Source organism: Loxodonta africana, chromosome 5 (assembly GCF_030014295.1).
Source record: "Loxodonta africana isolate mLoxAfr1 chromosome 5, mLoxAfr1.hap2, whole genome shotgun sequence".
Taxonomy (NCBI): domain Eukaryota; kingdom Metazoa; phylum Chordata; class Mammalia; order Proboscidea; family Elephantidae; genus Loxodonta; species Loxodonta africana.
Genome location: NC_087346.1, coordinates 80,492,166 through 80,510,198, shown reverse-complemented (window position 1 = coordinate 80,510,198; position 18,033 = coordinate 80,492,166). Strand labels below are relative to the sequence as shown.

Here is an 18,033-nt window from a genome sequence, read left to right as displayed (position 1 = left end):
AACTTACTAGTTATATTCTTTTACTATTCTTTTAGTGGTTACCTACTAAAAATGTATCTTTGAATTATTAAATTGATATACTGTATTTTCATGCAAATAACACACATGTTCTGTTTTTTTTTCCAACTGTGCCCCCACCCAGGTATTTTTGTGAGCATACTGTGCTCATCTGTTTTACATGTTGCTGTAAAAAAATTGCATACTGCGTTTACAAAACTATGTCACAGAAGGAGGGTGCGGTTGGCAAAAAATACATATAAATATATATATATATATATCATCAAGAAAATCATGGTGGCATAGTGGCTAAGTGCTATGGCTGCTAACCAAAAGATTGGCAGTTCAAATCCGCTAGGAGTCAGAATCGACTGGATGGGAATGGGTTTGGTTTGGTTTTATATGTATATATATATAAAACACACACAATTTGGACATGTTGTCAGGAGGGATTAGCCCCTGGAGAAAGACATCATGCTTGGCAAAGTACAGGGTCAGTGGAAAAGAGGAAGACCCTCAATGACGTAGATTGGCACAGTGGCTGCAACAATGAGCTCAAGCATAACAATGATTGTAAGGATGGCGCAGGACTGGGTAGTGTTTCATTCTATTGTGCGTAGGGTCACTATGAGTCAGAACCAACTCAACGGCACCTAACAACAATATATATGTATATTATATATATAAAACCAGACTTATTGCCATCTAGTCGATTCTGACTCAGCAGCCATATATATATATATATATATATATATATATATATATATATATATATACATACTTTTTCTTTTGTTACTCACCAATCATTACAAGGACCTTAGAATACTTCAGTTTCATTTACCCCTCTCCTGACCAATTTATTACTACTATCATGTATTTTAGTTGTAGAGCCGATTTGAACCTCTAGATAATGTTACCTTCGTGCAGACGATTTACTTCTGCTTTTAGATGGGAGCTTGGAGCACTACTGATTATGATCCCCTTAATCCAATCAGGAAACCCTCATGGCATAGTGGTTAAGAGCTACGGCTGCTAACCAAATGGCTGGCGGTTTGAATCCACCAGGCGCTCCTTGGAAACCCTATGGGGTAGTTCTACTCTGTCCTATAGGGTCGCTATGAGTCGGACTCAACTCCAAGGCAATGGGTTTGGTTTTTTTAATCCAATCAGGGTCAGAGGCTCCTCAGGATGGGTCTTCTACCCCTGTGAGGTCTAGTCTAGGTCTGGTTCATCCTTACTCCTTCAAGTTCCCAATAAAAGGCCTGGGTGTGGCAATAAGGCTTTCTTCCTGTAGACTCTAAACTTTCAATTTTATCCACAATTCTTCTGTCTCTAAAGCTCTGCTCAGCTTTTCAGTCCTTTAGCTACTTCTTTCGCTGTTGGGAATCACTTCAAGGAGAAAAACAGCCCGCAGTGTGGGATTTACCTCCTTAAGCCAACCATTTTCTGAAATGTTGACTCCTCATTGCCTCTCTGACATTAGCTATCTAATGATTCCTTTTATTTTGTTTTTTGCCCCAGCTTTCCTAGTTATTTTCAGTGGAAGAATTGGTCCAAAATACCACAGTTTCCTTCCTTTTTATCATTAGTATAAAATTTTAACAAACCTTAAGGTTTCTTACTATAGTAATTATTTTTATCTTGTTTTTATCAATTACTTTGGTGGCTTTTCTCAATTCTGTCCTCTGTCCCCTGTTGTATTTTAAGCAATGTCTGTACTTTTGTTATTTTTAAAAGGCCTTCATTCTATGAAATTTTACTTCTACGTTTTTCTTGAGCTCTAGTAACTTGTGCACCCAGGCCTTCTACTGTCTCATCACATGGCCCTGAGATTTTATATGTATCTTTGAGAACTTTATTGTTACTCTAAGCCATGCAAGTTTATGGCTACGTGTTATGATTTTTATCTGCTCAGTGGAAACGTTTTCCTAATGAGTGTTTGTCTTAGTTATCTAGTGCTGCAATAACAGAAATACTACAGACGGATGGCTTTAACAAAGAGAAATTTCCTCAGAGTAAAGTAGGCTAAAAGTCCAAATTCAGGGTGCCAGCTCCAGGGGAAGGCTTTCTCTCTCTGTGGGCTCTGGAGGAAGGTCCTTGTCCTCAATACTCTCATGGTCAAGGAGCCTCTCAGGTGCAGGGATCCCGGGTCCAAAGGACGTGCTTTGCTCCTGGTGCTACTTTCTTGGTGGTATGAGATCCCCAACTCTCTGCTTGCTTCCCTTTCCTTTTATCTCTTGAGAGAGAAAACGTGGTGCAGGCCACACCCCAGGGAAACTCCCTTTACCTTGGTTCAGGGAGGTGACCTGAGTAAAGGTGGTGTTACAATCCCACCCTAATCCTCTCGGCACAAAATTACAATCACAAAATGGAGGACAGCCACACAATACTGGGAATCATGGCCTAACCAAGTTGATACACATATTTTTGGTGGGACATAATTCAATCCATGACAGTGTTCTAAGCCTACCATTTTATTTATTTATTTTTTATTTCCCTCTTTTTTCATATCATAACTTATAAGATTGTTTTCATTAACAATATACTTAATTAGATCATAAAAGAACTATGTAAAACATAAATACGGTTTTAATAGCATTGCATATAATATGCAATACACCAAGCAAAAAACCCATTGCCAGCGAGTCCATTCCGACTCATACGGACCCTAGAGGACAGAGTAGAACTGCCCCATAAGGTTTCCAAAGAGCACAATAAAGCTTGGAAGTCAAGACAAGATTCTGATTCCTTACTGCTAGGTTCAAAACCTGGTTTCCTGTGTCTGAGCGGTGCAAAGGGTTACACTCCCAACTACTAGCCAAAAGGTTGGCAGTTGGAACCCACCCAGTGGCACATTAGAAGACAGGCCTGGAGATCTGTTTTCAAAAGCTCAAAGCCTTGAAAACTCTATGGAGCAGTTCTCCTCTGCACACATGGGCCGTGAATCGGAAATGATTCCATGGCAGCTAACAACAACAACATAAAATAATAATAAATTACAAGGAATAACAGTCATATCTTCCTCATAGGGGTTTTAAGGATCAAATTATGACCCTTCTGTTTCAACTGATATTGTTTTTTACCTTGATACTGCAAAATTATTCTCATTAAACCAGTGGAATCAACACAATTAATATAGCTAGTAAAAAGAGAAAAAATACAGTGGTTCTGTAACTGAGTGCCACTCGGGTTCTTGACCTGTCTTATTAGCTGATTGAAATAGGATGGACACTGACTGCAACGGAAACAGAAAGTGAAAAGTTTATTGTCTGCGCATACAAGGAGCGCGTGGGGTCTAGTGACCTTAAGGTCAAGTGCTCGCTGACTAAGGGGGCTGGGGAGCTTTTTGTTTCCAATGGAGTCAGGGGTTTGGGTTTGGTACCTGGAATTTTCTGCCTTTAGCCCTCCCATGCCTATATTTTGGGGGTGGGCGGGGGGGTGGGGTGGTCAGTTGAAGTATGTGATTTCAATCTGTGCATGCTTCAGGGTGTAACTAGGGCTAGGCAGTGGACTGGATGGAGCCACTACCTGCTGTGACTTCCTGCTCAAAACAAGCTTGTGGTTAGCAAGACAGAGAGAGGGGGAAGCCGTGTTGACTGGGGTTTTCAATATGGCCGAGCAGCCTGTTTCAGTTCTGTGACTGGAAACAAATGATTGTAAAGTTCATTATGGTCTAATGCCAGAAATAACACTTGTGGCTAAGGTTTAAGTGAAAAAATAATGTTCTGAGTATTTGCCGTAGGTATTAGTAGACCTATAGTTTTTACCTATAGTTTTATAGTTAACTACAGAATTTATCAGTTATTGAATTTTTCTGATCGCCTACAGATTACTGTTTACGATGGTGATTAAAAAATTTAAATCAATAAAATGTATACTTTCAAGAGTTCTCAGAGTTTTAATTAATCTTTTTTAAAATAACTTAGCTGTATCCTTCAAAAAAATAAGAATTCCAATATGCAGCCACTTCATAATGATGTAATGTTTATGCTTTCTGAAAAAATGCTAAGGCAAACATAAAGTTCAGACTCATAAAGTTTATCTTACAGCATTTGCAACAAAATTGACACCGATTCAGGAACAGCAATGAAGGCAGACGTCACACTAATGAATAAACAAAAACTGGAGGAAGGAATCACTTTATTTCTTTTTGTCCTTCATGCTCTAGAAACTTTACAAACAGTTAAAAATAAAATTAGTTTCCACAGTACACCACACAACATTTAAACAATTAAAATAAACATACTATTTTCTTCATTACTTATCCCCCCAAACAAAAATGCTCAGAAGTTCAAAAAATACTATATACTATGACTCAACTCTCTCTTTTGCAAAAGACAAGTCCTGGGTTGCTATGAGTTGGAATCGACTCGACGGCACTGGGTTTGGTTTTTTTGCTTTAACCACTCTAAATTTTAAAGAGTCATTGTTTATAATTAAGTATTCCCCAGATAGCTAACTGCTGTGCATACGTAAAAACACTTCCTAAGTCGTCACAATGTTGCAACACTCCCCACAAAAGAAGAAGTTGTTATCTGTGAAACTTTCATTTATTTTGTAATAAAAGGGCCATTTCTAACATTCTGGCATCCATTATTTCTAACATTTTGGCATTCATATTACTATTCATCTGTAATTTTTTTCATGGACAGTGATTTCACGTGAGGTGGAGTGTTTTGTATGTGTATGCTTGTGTGTGTGTTTAGTGGGAATTGACATACCATTTCTTGAGCATCTTGTATGTGTCTGGCATTCTTTTTAGCACTTTACAGATGTGAAATTATTTCAACTTTGAACTATTCCACATTGTGTGTTCTGTCAGCCCCATGTTACAGATAAAACTATAACTCAACCTTGTGAAACAACCTCAGGCAAATCAGCATGGGCCCTAGGATTCAGGAACGAAGTTTAAAAATAGTGAAAATCGCCATTAGCAGAGTGAAATCCCCAAGAACTCACCCAGACCATTTCCCTGTTTTTGGACTAGATTTCACTTAAAACATACACAGTTAATCTTTTTTAAATAATTTTCTATCCGAAAATCTTTAAGGATGAAACTCTACAAGTCTACTACAGCTTCCGTTCTCAACTGCCAGAGAAGCTCCTAGAAGCCTTCTTTAAGAACTTTAGAACATCCTGTTTTGTCCTGTCCTGAGAGGAAAATCTGTTCACCGCAGCTCATACCTGAAGGATTTTCTTCCTACTCAACACACCCGGTACCTGTGGCTATTCTTGGCTGCCTGCTCAGCCCAGGGATTCTAGGACAGACTGTAATCTGAACCTGTTCTCAGGTTTCACTATGGGTCCCTAGGCCAATTCTGCCACCAAAGCAGATATTCAAATGTTAAAAATAATCAAAACTCAAAGAAATGGAGACTTATGGTTTATTCTAAGCAGTTATTCTATATGCATATAGGGAGACCATTCTGACTCTAAAACAAAAGCAAATGGCACAAAGTAGGCTAGTTGCAATGAGGCTCATAAAGAGAAGAGGAGGGAGAAGAATAAAAGATCAACCAATGGCTAACATGACTAATTGAACCCTGCCCTCCTGCTTTTACTGAGATCAACTGATACCAGGTCACAAAGTGGTCTCTGGCCTTCTGGCTACTAAAAACAAATGGCCTTCCACCCATCTGCAGCCATGAGACCTTTTGAATTTTAAATTAAGAGAGCCTAGAGTCTTTTCCATGTAATCATTAGATAATGGTTTTGTTGACTACCCTTTTCTAGCAGGAAAACACAAATTTACATTGCTGTAGAGCCACCTCTGGGGGGGGGGATTAAATTCTTTTGCAGTTTTAGTCCTGGTTTTTTATGGTTAATATTTGGTTTCACGTCATGTAGGGTAAAAAAAAAGTCACAAAGTTAAGCAAAGCAAAAAGAAAGTTTTATTTGGCATATATTCAAAAAGGCAAAAGTGGGAAGCTGACAAGCTTGCTGCCAGAGCCATGTCTGCCAGAGTTCAAGGAAATGTCACAGAACAGACAAAAGCGAGAAAATGGACAAGCATGCCGCTACGGCTGTGTCTGAGAGTCATCGGTAAATGTTAACATTACAAAATGGGTAAAACCATCTAAAACTTCATCTTTTCTAAGATTGGCTAGAACTGATCCTATGTTTTGAATTGTCCCTCTCAACAATCATTGGTACAGGTTTCAGAAAGAACAGTCAGGAGGGTCTTGGCTGGCCCAAGAAGTTTCTATTCACTAAATGTTAATACAGAAAGATAAGAGTGGAAAGTCTTTTGTGTTCTGGCTTATGTGAAAGGTTCCCTAAAAGATACTTTCCAAGATTATCTTAGCTATTGTCTTTATACCTCAGGGCCCAGGTGCTGTGTCCTTGTGAACCCTTGTGAGCCTAGTTCCAGCTGAGTCACATGCTAAAGGACAGGGAATAATGACTCCAATACTATTTCCTAAATCACATGGACAAGAAAATAACCCTGAAAATCAAATTTTTATTAATGTGATTAGTTAATTTTATGTCTGTTGTTAATTTTTCTCTTTGACACAAGTAAACTTTTGGAGTCCATTTAGTACATGGAACAGACTAAATCCAACACTAATCTAATGCTTACATGTTTTTTATTTCAAATGAAAATGACTCAGAATTGAGCCAGGTTTTTTGGTGTTTACACACCTGTAAGGAAACCCTGGTGGTGTGGTGGTTAAGAGCCATAGCTGCTAACCAAAATGTCAACAGTTCAAATCTACCAGGTACTCCTTGGAAACTCTATGGGGCTTTTCTACTTGGTCCTACAGGGTTGCTATGAGTCAGAATCGACTTGGGGGCAACGGGTTTGGTTTTCCTGGTTTACACACCTGTATGAGGCCTATTCAGAGAGGACATAAATAGGAACAATGGGTTTAAAGACACTTCCCCCCTGCCCCAAGAAAGGTAATGGAAATCCAATGAGTTTCATCTATATTTTTACTGGGACATTTCTACGACTACACCTATGAAACAATTTTTGTTCACTTTTTCTATAGCAGTGCTTAAGAAATAATAATAATAGTTATTACACAGGTTCTTTGTACCCCTGATGCTGTCTTTTTTTCTAATTATAAGTAGTAAGCTCATAGGCACTCGCTCCCTGTATTGTCTTCCTCGGGTCTCTGCTGTTACTGTACAATTCAATTTGTCAGCTAAATTCATAGGTTTCTGTTTTGGGTTGGAAGACGCCCAATCGAAAAGAAAGTTCACAGAGGTTAAATAAACACAGTCTTCTGATTTTCTATGGCAAATTTCTTGCATCTCATAATGATTTTTTAATGAATATTTTCACAAATTGGAAAATACATGAATTGAGCTTCTTTGGGGAATGTTTTTAAGAATGAGATAGATCTATTTCAAAGAAGAAAGTAATGTATACCTAACATCTTTCCTACTTAAAAAATGATTTGATAGGAATCTAGTTTCAGCTCTGACATATAAAGAGCTTGGAAGTTATTACTCCCATCTTTACAACGAGAAAAAGCTAAACAAGTTAAAAATAAACCGTTTCTTACACCTATCAGAGAACTGAGGTCGCAGGGCAAACCACCACCCCAAAATGGAGAAAGACAGCTGAATCCTGAGACTGACTGATGAGATCTGCCTCCCTGAAACAGAAGCTGCTGGAACCATAAACAGGAAGGAACACTTAAATGGTAATATTGATGAATTATTGGAGGTTCAATGTAGACTCCTGTGAAAGAGAGAAACTCCTGGAGACTGCAGTCTTAGGGGGCACCCTAAGCTTTAATGGGTTTTATCTCCAGGAGCTCCACCAGGTTCTCAGGGTGAAGATCTGAGAAACACCCTTCTTGGCTCTGGCATGGGGAAGGTAAATACAGGTAGTCCTCGACTTACAGTGTAGTTCCATTTCGGAGTCATAAATTCGTTCTGACATAACTCAAGTACCTCATTTTTCTTTTTTAGTTTTTTATTATTGCCTCTTATTATCAGTATCTTTAAAAATTTGATCTTTATTTGTCTTTGGGGGTTGGCATGAGTTGATAACATCAGCAAATTTTGCACTGCAACATTGTATGTAGTACATATTTCTAACAATAAGATACATATATATTTTAAATGGATGGTTCTAAGTGTGGTTCTTGGTAATTCAAATATGTTGTACATCAGGGACTACCTGTATGCACAGATCAGTCTGCATAGCAAAGACCTATTCTTCAGAGGAGAGAATTTACCAGAACTTTATCCCTTCTGGGGAAAGGGCATTTCTTCCAATTCAGCCCCTCTAGCCTTTCTGTCTTACCTAAAGAAGGAAAAACAGGTCAGTAAACACTTGTGAAGGTCATAGCCTAGGGACACAGGCTCACTAAAAATCTGGGATTTAATCACGTGATCATAGAGTACTTCTCTTCCCACATACTTGACCACAACAACAGAGCTCCAGCATAGCAACAGTGAATAATAGCTAAAAGAGCTGCAAGATGAGCAAACTTTCTCTGAGGAGGAGTACTTAGAGAAGCCCACAGTAAGGAGGCCAATCTCTCTCTCTCTCACACACACACATACACACACAAAGACACTAGAGAAAGTTTAAGCTCTGGCACTTACCAACCAAAAACCAAACCCGTTGCTGTTGAGTTGATTTTGACTCATAGTGACCTTATAGGACAGAGTAGTACTGCCCGCCTAGAGTTTCCAAGGAGCACCTGGTAGATCTGCACTGCCGACCTCTTGGTTAGCAGCCACAGCACTTAACCACTACACCACTAGAGTTTCCTGCAGCTACCTATGTATATAGAGTGGAAAAAAAAAAAATTTTTTTTTAAACACTAAATATAGGTCAAATCACAGCCAGATTAACAGAGAACCTCACACTAAAGCTCTATTTACCCCATTTCCATGATCTGTTACATCATGTCCAGCTTTCAATAAAAAAATAATTACAAGGCATGCTGAAAGACAAGAAAACAAAAAACAACAGTCTGAAGAGACAAAACAAGCATCAGAACTCAGATATAACACAGATGTTGGAATTACCAGACAAGAAATAAAAAACTGCTATAATTAGTATATTAAGGACTCTAGTGAAAAAAGTAGACAACGTGAAAGACCAGATGAATAATGTAAGCAGAGAAGTTGTAAGACAGAATTGAAAGGAGTCCCACCATCCAACTAGGAAGAAGGGCCTAGTGATGCACTCCTAAAAATTAGTCAATAAAGACCTTATGGATAAAAACTTAATAATAAGAGACAAAAAAAAACCAGTCATAAAATGGGTAAAAGATATTAAAAGACACTTTACCAAATAAGATAACACAGGTGGCAAACCAGCATGAGAAGAGATGCTCAGTGGCACAGGTCATTAGAGAAATGCCAGTTAAGACAATGAGATACTGTTTTACCTCTAGTAAAAAAAAAAAAAAAAAAAATGGTTAATATCCAAAAAAGCTGACACTACCAATCGCTGGCGAGGATGCAGAAGAACAGGATCCCTCATTCATTGCTGGTGGGAATGCAAAATAGTACAACTGCTTTGGAAGAGAGTTTAGTTTCTTACAAAGCTTAACACAGGCTTACCATAAGATCTAGCAATCATACTACTAGGTATTTATCCATATTAGTTGAAAATGTATGTCCCCATAAAACTTGCACATGAACGTTTATAGCAGCTTTATACATAATTGCCAAAACTTGGAAGCAACCAAGATGCCTTCTATGGGTGAATGGATAAACAAGCTGTTGTACATTCATCATTTCCTACAATGGAATATTATTTAGCAAAAAAAAAGAAATGAGCTGTCAAGTCACAAAAAGACATGGAGGAACCTTAAATGCATAATGCAAAGTGTAGGAAGGCTGTTTGAAAATCCTGTATAATTCTAGTTATATGACATTCTGGAAAAGGGAAAACTATAGCCATGGTAAAAAGGTCAGTAGTTGTCGGGGGGAAGGGGGAAAATTGATAAGGTAAGCACAGGTAATTTTTAGGGTGGTAATAATTTACTTTTCTTTTAATACTATTCTGGTGGTGTAGTCATTAAAGTGCTCGGAAGGTCAGCAGCTCGACCCCACCAGCCCAGCCCACTGGAGAAAGATGTGGCAGTCTGCTTTTGTAAAGATTTACAGGCTTGGAAACCCTATGAGGCAGTTCTACTCTGCCCTATAGGTTTGCTGTGAGTCAGAATCAACTCAATGGCAATGGGTTTTGATTCAAAACGATTCTGAATGATTCTGTTGGATACTTGATACTATCCATTTGTCAAAACCCATGAAATTTTATGGCACAAAAAGTTAACCTTAATGTATGCAAAAAAAAAATTATTTAGGAGGTCAGGGGATCCTGGGATGTTATGTAGACTGTGAAAAAAGAAACTAACTGTATTACAAGTGCATGAGGCAATCCCATGTTGAGGTGGAGGAAGAAGTGGTCACCTAAGTAACTTTGGAAATGAACTTCATAAAACTAAAGGCACAAGGAGATGCACATGAACTCTAGTTGATAATGTTGAGCCCCACAGGGTATAATATACCAATTCTGATATTGCTGTATATATGTATATAGGAATGGGACTATTAATAAATTGATGGCAGATGGTGGAAGCCAGGTTTCTCACTTTTGGAGTGGGAATTTACAGATAAGCAAGGCCAAGAGGCTAGAATGACCCATGTGTTAATGAATTGGAGTTGGAGACATCAGTATGAACTCATGTGAGGCTTAATATAGATATAGATGGTAACATATAGAAATATTTGTAGGTATGTACATATAAAGATGTCTCCTTGAAGACTAAGGTGCACCTGACCCAAGCCATAGTGTTTTCAATTGCCTAATATTCACGCGAAAGCCAGACAGTGAACAAGGAAGACCGAAGAAGAATTGACGCCTTTGAAATGTGGTGCTGGTGAAGAATATGGAATATGCCATGGACTGCCAAAAGAAAGAACAAATCCATCTTGGAAGAAGTACAACCAGAATGCTCCTTAGAAGCAAGGATAGAGAGACTACATCTCACATACTTTGAACATGTTGTCAGGAGGGATCAGTCCCTGGAGAAGGATATCATGCTTGGTAAAGTAGAGGGTCAGCAAAAAAGAGGAAGACCCTCGATAAGACGGATTGACACAGTGGCTGCAACAATGGGCTCAAGCATAAAAATTGTGAGGATGGCACAGGACTGGCATTGTTTTGTTCTATTGTAGACAGGGTTGCTATGAGTCGGAACCAACTTGATGGCACCTAACAACAACGACAACATATATATACATGGATTAATTACACACATATATTTCCTTTCTTCAAGAGAGCCTAAAAGAATCAAGACCCTAACAGCAATGAGCACATCTAGCACCCAGAACTTGGTTTCTAATATCATTCTTAAATAAAAGAAACCAGGGCTCCTTGGAGAAATGGGTGATTCTAGGACTGGGGCAGGAAATATACAATGATCCTACAGCATCTTATAGCATCTTAAAGGAATAAGTAATCAAAAAACAAGACAAGAGGGGCATGTCAAAAGGACGCAGGAACCAACTGAAAGAGCTACCAATGGCCAAAGCTCAAACAATTTAACAACAAAATATATCAAGTAATGTTGGATGGATTATAACCCAAAGTATAAAATAAATGTTCCTGAGTTGAAACTGATATAAATGATTGAAGGAATAAGTAAATGGAGAAGAAGAGACATCTCCTGTGCATAAGAATTCCAAATAATTTTTGAAAGTGCACCACACTTGAGAATAGGGAATATAACTTCCTACTCCTTAAGTGTAAGCTCTGCATAATGACTTCCTTCCAAAGAGTATGGTTTGGGAAGGGGAAAAAAATAGTAAATTTATAGTGGAGAGGCCTGACAAACAACCAGGTGATCAAGGTCAACATCAACAGTGATAAATCATGTGGATAAATATGTGCCCTTGATATTATGTGATGAAAATGGCACTTTACTTCTGTGGTCTTCATCCCCCAAACCCATCTTAACCCCATTGTAATGAGAAAAGCATCAGAAAAATCCCAGTTGGGGGACATTCTACAAAATACCTAACCGGCTCTCCTCAAAAATGTCAATTTCATCAAAACAAGGAAAGATAAACTCTCACAGCCAAAAAGCACCTAAGGAGACATGAGGACTAAATGTGATATGGTATCCTGGGACAGGAAAAGGCCATTAGATAAAAACTAAAGAAATCTGAACAAAGTATGGACTTCAGTGAATAACAACATATCAATATTGGTTTATTAATTGTTACAGATATACCATACTAATTTAAGACATTAATAATAAGGAAATTTGGGTATAGGATATATGGGAATTTGTTATTATCTTTACAATATTTTTATAAATTTAAAATTGTTCTAAAATTAAAAGTTTATTTTTGAAAAATTATTTTATGTAACCATAAATATGCATTAAACATTTAGCATACTGTAAAAATGGTGGCGTGGCAGGGGCATCTGAGCTCCTCTAACTTCATGAGGGAGAGAGACAATCACCATCAGCATCAGCCTAGAGCTGATTCCTATGAGGTGGAGGTCAGACATATTTCTTCTCTCCAAACTTTTTACAAATTCTGACACCAGTCATCCCTCCCGTGGCACTCTCTACTCTTCTACTGGGTTCAGTAATTCATTGCAATGGCCACACAGAACTCACAGACCATACTCACAGTTATGGGGTTTATTAAGGAAGTAACAGGTTAAAATTCATGGTCAGGAACAACTCAGGATACAGTTCTTTGATCAGGACAGCCTCTTCTCAGCTGTACCTGCAGGCAGACCTCTCTCTGGCCCTCAGCTCCTTGGCCCCTGGGCCCAGCCTCTGCCCTGCTTGGGCAATTGTTGCAAAGCTCTTTAGCTCCAATGGTAAGTGTCCAGAGGCGCCCCTCTCCACCATTAAGTCTCAGACCGGAGGCACAAAGCTCTCTAGCTCCATGGGTCAGCAAGCCTAGCTCAGCTGACGAGTGCCTGGAGGCACTTCACTCTGCCAGCAGACCTACTGCTCCAAGGTGCTCGGTTCTCTCTCTCAGGGGGTCAACACACTCACTGTAACTGCCTTGCTCCATGGGCCGGGAAGCCCATTGTGCCATCTTGCACCAGTCTCCTGGTTCTACTATCGCCATTTCTCTGCCACTGCTACTCACAATTTTGAGCCATCTCCAGCGTTCCAGCCCTTTCTCTCTCTGTCTCCTAGATCAAGAAGGTTCTCAGTGCACGAACCCTGGGTCCAAAGGATGCACTCCAGTCCTAGTTCTTCTTTTTTGGTGGTAGTGAGGTCACCCATTTCCACCTCTTAAATGGCTCATTTTAAGCCTAGCAGAATGGCAAAACTGGCCAGTATCCTCAATAGGGTTCCAGATACCTTATTTGTATGGTCCCACCCCCACAAGGATACTATGTACCATATTTGCATTATTAGCAACCTGTCCAATCCCCTTGCTACAGGAGGATTGCAAATAAGAGCCACAAGCACCTTATTTGCATAGCTCCACCAAATCATTCAGTGGAACTTACAAGACCATGACAAGAAATGCCATATAAAAGGTATCCATCACACCAAATACAAGCACAAAATTGCAGAAATAGAAACAATAGGAGGTTGTTCAATGCCATGTCTGCATCTAACCTTTAGGTCTAAGTCACCTTATATTCCTCTAGATTTTTATTAGACACTCTTGGAAAGGCCAGAAATGCTTTTAAGCCCTGTATTGGCTTCCTTCTATTTAAAATACATTATTATGGCTTGCTATCTTGAATGAATGAGCTAATTAATTTTTTAGACAATGAGACAACCTGATGAGGGAAATACGAGTATTTTTAATGCATACTTTAAAGTAACCTCGAGAAATTAGTGCCTTGTGGCTGCTGTAACAAATTACCACAAAAGCGGTGGCCTAAAACAACAGAAATTTAGTCTCTCGCAGTTATGAAGGCCAGAAGACTGAAATCAGTATCGTTGGGACAGAATCAAGGTGTCAGCGGGGCTGTGCTCTCTCTAAAGCATATAGGGGAGAATCCTTCCTTGACTCTTTGAGCTTCTCATGGCTACAGACATTCCTTGGTTTTGTGGTTGCATCACTCTACTCTGTCTTCACGTCACCTTTTCCTCTTCTATCTGCGAAACTCCTTCTGCTCCCTCTTATAAGGATACGCATGACTGCATTTAGGGCCCATCCAGAAAATTCAGAAAAATCTCCCCATCTCAAGATCCTTAATTTAATCACATCTGCAAAGGCCCTTTTCCCAAATAAGTTAACATTTCAGGTTTCAGGGATTGAGGCCTAATATCTTTGGGGAACATTATTCAGCCTCCTACAGTCTAAGGAAAAAAAAAGCAAATGGGAGGCATTCAAGTGTTTTCAGGAGAGTAGATTTGAACATTTCAAAAGATAACTCTGCTATTATGATTGAAAATAAATTAGAGGGGCAAATTTGGTGGCATAAGGATTGGATCAAAGGCTATTGCAATACACTAAACCCTTGGCATTCAAGTGTTTAATATTTCAAGTTTGATTGTTTGATATTAGTGCTAAAGGTTGTAATTGAAGTAATTTGTAATTTCACTATTAGATTTGCTGCAAGATGAGGGCTTTCTCTAAAAAGTGTGCCTTCAAATATTACCCACAGTACCTGGCACTTCTTGTATTTACATAGTCAATATCTGCTTTCTTAATAAGCGCTATGAAGACAAGGAATATGTCTATTTTATCTCCAGAGCCAAACACAATAAAATTAGTGTCTCTGGGTTCCCTAGAGAAGCAAAACCAGTAAAGCATACAAATATATATACAGAGAGAGAGATTTATATCAAGGAAACAGCTCACTTGACTGTAGATGCTGGAACATCCCAAGTCCCTGGATGAGGATAGAGGCTCCTCTGGATTCATGTAGCTGCTGGGGCTGGCAAACCCAAGATTGGCAAGTCGGAAAGCTGGGCTCTTGCCCAAAGATTGCTATGGTCGACAAATCCCGAGATCAGCAAGGAAGACCGCAGGCTTCTCCTGATTCATGTAGCTGCAGGGGCTGGTGAACCCAAGATCAGCAGATCAGAGAGTAGGACTCTTGCTCACAGGCTGTGAGGATTGACAAATCCCAAAATCGACAGGTAAGCTGCTAGCTCAAGTTCCAAGAAATGGATAAGAGACATCTGCAAGATCCAGAACAAGCTAAGAGCCTTGGCAAGGCAAGCAGGAAGGAAGTAGGTGGAAGAGGGTGTGGAGATAAAGGCTGAGGGGGCAGTGAACCGCCACAGGCCCAGCCCCCACTGATAACACTCAGCAGATTCCATCATGGAAGTGATCCCATAGCAAATTTCAATAAGGAAGTGATTACAATATTATACAACTGCCAAAACACTGAGGATAATGGCCCAGCCAAGTTGACACACAATCTTAACCACCACAATTAGCTAAAATTTATGGTGCATTTACTATGTGCTAATGACCAAATCCATTCAATTCTGTTTTGACACCAACTGCAAATATAACACTCCTTCCTCTGACTGTAACCACCAGACAGATCTCACAAGCTAAAGGTCATTGTCCTCCAGACTGCCAAGTCTGCCCAAGACTTCAGATGCCAACTTCAAGCTTGGGAATCCCCAGGTCTCCTCATTTTTGACCTGTTGGTACCCATTATTCCCTCAGGCTCAACAATTTGCTAGAATGACTTAAAGAACTCAGGAAATGTTATTCTTATAACTATAGTGTTATAGCAAAAAGGATACAAATGAAGATACACTTTTGATCCAGGTGGGTTGAGACTCATTGATGAATCTTAGATAGCCACTTGCTAGTGTTTAAGACCCCAGATGCCACTCTTAAAAGGGGGATGCAGAATGTTTGCTTAATAGATTTTATTATGCCAATTGACTTAGATGTCCCCTGAAACCATGGTCCCCAGACCCCTTCCCCTGCTATGCTGGTATTTACATTGCCATCTCACACCATGGATTAGCAATGCCCTATTTACTGCTGGAAGCAGAATCATCACCATCTTTAAGACTATCCAGACTTGAGAATCAATTTAGAAAACTCATCCTTACAATTTTGTTTCCCTAGAACAACTCTCAGTACCAAAAGTCTTAGGCTGGCTTCTCTAGAGCAGCAACACCAGTAAAGCGTACAAATATATATAAAAAAAAAAAAAAAAAAACCAAATATATAGAGAGATTTAAATCAAAGAAATGGCTCACGTGGTTGTAGAGGCTGGAAAGTTCCAAATCTGTGGATTAAAATAGAGGCTTCTCCCAATTCATGAAGCCGCAGGAGCTGGCAATCTAAAGATCAGCAGGTCAGAAAGCAGGGCTCTTGCTCACAGGCTGTGAATAGGTCAACGAATCCTAAGATTAGCAGGCAAGACTGCAAGACATCTCCTGGTTGACATAGCTGCAGGGACTGGCAAACCAAAGACTGGCAGATTGGATAGCAGGGCTCCTGCTCACAGGCTGTGAATATCGATGAATCTAAAGATTGGCAGACAAGATGGCAAAGCTTCTCCTGATTCGTGTAGCTACAGGGGTGGTGAACTCAAGACTGGCTGGAGAGTAGGGCTCCACTCACAGGCTGTGAAGATCAATGAATCCCAAGATCAGCAGAGAAGCTGCTACCTCAAGTCCCAAGAACTGGACAGAGCTACAGGACCCAGTGAACAAAAAGCCTGAACTTCTGCTTATATTTGGATGTAGGCCACACCCCCAAGGAAAAACCCTCTCAACTGATTGGTTACTCACAGTAGATTCAATCATGGGGTTGATCACACATAAACACTGAAAATCATGGCCCAGCCATGTCGACACACAATCTTAATCATCACACCCATTGCCATTTGCATTCATGCCAATTCATCGTGATCCCATATGCTACAGAGCAGAACTGGTCCATAGGGTTTCTTGGCTGTAATCTTTATGAAAGCAGGTTGTCAGACCTTTCTTTTATGGTGCTGGGCATATAACTAACATAAATTAATATTGCATTTGATATTCAACAATGTTTTGAAGTTGGCACTGTTATTAAAACAGATTAGATTATTGTTAAAAATGTATATATACACTCTTTCACCTCCACGTTCATGGATAAAGAGTACTTCCCTACCTCTTGACTCTGGATTTGGCTATGTGACTTCCTGTACCCAGTGGAATGTCAACAGACATGATGTAAACAGGGGCTTGAAAAAAACATGCCTGGATGGGCTTGCTTTCTTGCACCTGTGTCACCTTCATAAGAAAAATCATGCCTGCTCTAGTCCCTGGCCCCAGGAAGAGGATGAGAGACATAAGGAGCACAAATAAGGCCCAAGCCAAGAGGAGTCTAGATTGCCCAGTGCTTAACAAATGCCAGACTCATGAGTAATATTAATTAAAATAATCTATCCTGAAATACAATGCTGTCATGATAGGATAATATCCATATGCTTACAAGGAAGACCAGTTAATACGACTATTGTCCAAATTTACATGCCAACTATTACTGCTGAAAATGAAGAAATTGAAGATTTTTTCCAACTTTTGCTGCCTGAAATTGATCAAACATGCAATCAAGATAATTGCTGGTGATTGGCTTCCAAATACGAAAACAAATAAGAAGGATCAGGAGTTGGAAAACATAGCCTTGGTGATAGAAACAATACCAGAGATCATATAACAGAATTTTACAAGACCGAAGACCTATTTGTTGGAAATACCTTTTTCAACAATAAAAACAGTGACTATACATGTGGACCTCACCAGATGGAATACACAGGAATCAGATAGACTGCATCCGTGGAAAGAGATGATGGGGAAGCTCAGGATCATCAGCCAGAACAAGGCCAGCGGCCACCTGCAGAAAAGATTATCAATTGCTCATATGCAAGTCTAAGTTGAACCTGAAAGAAATTAAAATAAGTACACAGGAGCCAAAATACAACCTTGAGTATACCCCACCTGAATTTAGAGACCATCTCAAAAATAGATTTGACACACTGAACACTAATGACTGAAAATCAGATCAGTTGTGGGATGACATGAAGGATATCATACATGAAGAAATCAAAGGATCATTAAAAAGACAGGAAAGACAGAAAAGGCCAAAATGGATATCAGA

The 18,033-nt window shown here is 39.4% G+C and overlaps 1 long non-coding RNA gene across 1 annotated transcript in view; it reads right to left on the bottom strand.

The window, feature by feature from the left end:
- The window catches only part of LOC135231440 (uncharacterized), a 31,313-nt gene extending 14,231 nt beyond the window's left edge, over nt 1-17,082 (bottom strand). Inside the window, exon 1 of the long non-coding RNA XR_010322072.1 lies at nt 16,146-17,082. This is a non-coding gene — a long non-coding RNA (uncharacterized LOC135231440). The remainder of the gene's footprint in view (nt 1-16,145) is intronic.
- Nucleotides 17,083-18,033: the final 951 nt, after the last annotated feature.